The sequence below is a fragment of the Ochlerotatus camptorhynchus genome, unplaced genomic scaffold, assembly GCF_037179485.1.
Source record: "Ochlerotatus camptorhynchus isolate MF236.1 unplaced genomic scaffold, CSIRO-AGI_Acam_v1.1 ptg000002l, whole genome shotgun sequence".
NCBI lineage: Eukaryota > Metazoa > Arthropoda > Insecta > Diptera > Culicidae > Ochlerotatus > Ochlerotatus camptorhynchus.
The window spans coordinates 3,205,619-3,209,279 of record NW_027040494.1 but is presented as its reverse complement, the minus strand read 5'-3'; positions in this window follow the sequence as shown (position 1 = coordinate 3,209,279).

Genomic DNA, 3,661 nt, shown 5'->3' with positions numbered 1-3,661 from the left:
TTGTAGCTGTCCGTGGAAGCTGTACCGCGAGTGATTGGTGCAGCCGAAATGCATCGTAATGGACGACGAGACGTACATTAAAGTGGACGCCAAGCAGATCCCCCCGGCCTGGAGTTTTTCGTCGGCAAGTCCTGCCTGGATGTTCCGGCGAAGTTCCGGAAGAAGAAGGTCGATAAATTTGGCAAGAAGTACTTAGTGTGGCAGGCGATCTGTGGGTACGGAAAAAGTCAGCAAGTCATACATAACGACCGGCACCATCAACGGTCAAATATATAAAGAAGAATGCCTCCAGAAGCACCTGCTGTCCTTCGTCCGGTCAAACGAAGTTAACACTCTGTTTTAGCCGGATGTGGTATCGTGCCATTACGCAAAACCGGTGATGGACTCGTACGAAGCCAACGATGTTGTTATTGTGCTGAAGGAAGCAAATCCACCAAAAAGCCCTATAGAAAAATTCTGGGCGATTATGAAGGGCATGCTCCGGAAAACAGGGAAGGTCTTCAAAAACGACAAGAATTTGAAGAAATAGTGGATGAAAGTGTGTTAGAAATAAGACGCTTGACGAAGACCAACATGAACTAGTCCAGTTTGTGGTAGAGATTGCTGCGCACTCCGAAAAAGTCCAAAAACCTTGTTTTTGCGTTGTGTTGCGTTGATAACGGAGTAATTCGTAGATTGCATACTAGCAACTGTCATGTATATGCACACTAATCCAGGCCTCCGTCGTTTGGTAAATTTTGAACTACAGAACTTTTCGGTAAAAATTTTAAAATCAGTGAAAAATCCAATTTTTAGAAAATTTATTCCGAGTTTGTATAGAATTTGTTCAGTTTGCCCCATTTATTCATGAAAAATAAAATTTATACATTTTCTTGATTTCTCACGTGCAACGGTCATTTGAAAATTTTACCGACTTGTTCTGCTGTTCAAAAACCCGGTAAAATCCTACCGACTTCGGTGATCTGAATTAAGTGTGTGCTGTATCGAGCTTATCCTGATTACTTAAGGAAATATACTTGGGACTGAATAGCTTTCCAATTAGTGGCTAGAACCGAAAAAGCATGACAATTGTCCGAAACCCCTGAAAATTTTTCATTGAAACCAGGAAGTGAAAAATGCTGCGGTAATTTGATTAATGTGTGGATGAAGAAATTTAGATGCCTAACCAGTTTTCGAAATATTATTTTGACTTATCGGTTGTGACTCACTCTCTGAGTAAGATGCGTTTTCAATGCCTGCTTTTTGCTTTGGATTATTTTTCTCTCCATCCGCGTTGGTGTATGTATTTAAGTATGTCACAGGACACAGAAATAAATATATAGAGGAAATGGATGTAATGTCGGCCTAAATGCTCCTAATTTGGGCCCGTACATAAATTCAGCAATCGACTGCGAGGGGAAATAGCTCTAATGTTGGCCTGTGGATCTATCAAAATTTGTGTGGACTGCAGACATTCACCAATCCTCGCCATTCCTCTCTCCCAATTGTCTACGTGGTTTATGAACAGCCCCTAGTTACAATGTTGACCTTCAAATGTATCGAAGCACACTCTAAAATTAATTGCTATAAACCAATTGTATCACCATTTTTAAGTTTCTTAGGTAGATAAGACCCACCATTTATTATGAAAAAAAAAATTGACCGTAGATTTTAATTTAAATGTCGTTAAAACGATTCTTGGACTTTTTAAAAGTGCTTCAGAAAAAAACCACACATTTATTATGAATATGGAATAATTCGGACATTAATGGGTCAAACATGATTCAAAATGTTCTGGCATACCACATATCCAGCAAACACGTCAACTATCAACGAAACATGTTATAAATTCCGCAAAAGAAAAACTCCATTGCATTAAAACGAACTAGGAAGCAATTAATTCGACTGAACCTGACTGGATATTCCCAGCCCAAAATTCAGCCTCAAAGGAATTTGCAATTCCCATTTTCACATAGCAAATGTAATTAGAACGAAACAAGCACAAATCACATGTTTACGGCGGGTGACGATGGGAATTCCACTTTTGCCCCCAACTATGTTAATGAATTCATGACAACTTTCGTCGACGATGCCGATATGGGAGCTTCGTAACATACCAACAACAATTGCTCTTCCCGTTGTTGGCCCGTTTTTCATGACGGAAATGGCAAAGTTTCCATGTTCGAAAGTTGAATTAAATTTCGTTTCCTGATGTGTACAAGCTAGAAATTACGTTAAAAGCCAAAATGTTTCGTTGCTCTCACAGAATTGATGTGTCCATATGCATTTCGGTCCAACGACGACGATGACGACGGTGGTTCGTTGCTTTCCTACTTACTCCTAAATATAATAATCATACCATACGCCAGAAGCAGGGAGTGACTGGGAATAGGTGTAGGAAATACTTCTCAGACGAGGCATTCTGTTGTTGAGTCGAGTGGATGGCTGTGGAAAGAAACGTGGATGGATGGGTGGAAAAGTTTTCCTCGGGAACACTTTCTGTTGATCATTTTCACCAGTCAACGAACGTCGACGGATGGTTGCTCAGTTTAGCCTCTTCTTTGCCGCCACATTTTCTGGGAGTGAAGGGCAGGGCATTGCACACCGAACATGAACTGTCCCCGTTGCAGTGGAATTCCGCTTTTACACATTTGCATTTCAGCACTTTTTGAATCCGAGTTAAATTGAAATAAATTATTTAAAATTTTTGAAATGTAAATTTGCACCCCGACATCCCCGAGGATTGGTTGAGATTCCCGGGTGAGAGGCGGAATGCTCGTTAACAGCTTATGAAATAAGAGGCAGCTCTGCTGTCTGATGAATGCTTGAATTGTTGAAAGTGATTTGTTAAGAAGCGGGACACTTGCTATGATATTATCAAAATTAATTCAGATCCTTGCAAGTTAAGCACTTTATTCACATAACTTTAGCAGGCAAATCCCTCTCCTAAGCTAACAATTTCGCTGAAGCGGCTTTCAGCGTAATGAAAAAACAATCGGAAAAATATCAATTATATTTGGAATGGAGCACTCGAACAGTTCTGAGGCATCTATTCAATTTATGATAGCTCGTCAGTGAACAATATCGAATGAAAAAAAAAGGAAAATAGAATACCAAGAGGGGAATGCTTCGCAATGGAACCGAATTCGTGCCATGATTTGGCCTATTTTCAGCAAGCAGGGCAGAGCTTCGGACAATCACATTTCAATATACGAAGCGGTGATGACACAGTTACCCTAATAAAAATTGTATGGTTAATTTGCTTAACGACGTGTTCTGGGTATCATCCAAACCATTTGTGGAATAGTTCAATGATTTGGGTTATCGTTCGTTTATGGTTATTTTTTATTAGGGTAGCTGTCCGCGGAATGGTAGACGTATAGACACAACACACATTAGACTGATGCAAAATTTGAAATATTTGCTCCACGGTGCTTAAACGGTTCCATTTCGGGTTCTGATCATTCACCCTAAATTTGATCTAATTTATTTGAAAACTGACTGTGCAGAATTATTTAGGAATTACTTTGGGAAAAGCAAATTGTACCTTCATATCTTCCTAGAAATGCATCATATTTAAAATTATCTTCACTAAAATTAGAAGCTGTGACGCACTGTACAATACAGCGTTGCCGACAAATCAGCTGTTTGATGATTTCACGTCTTTTGACTAATTTATAAC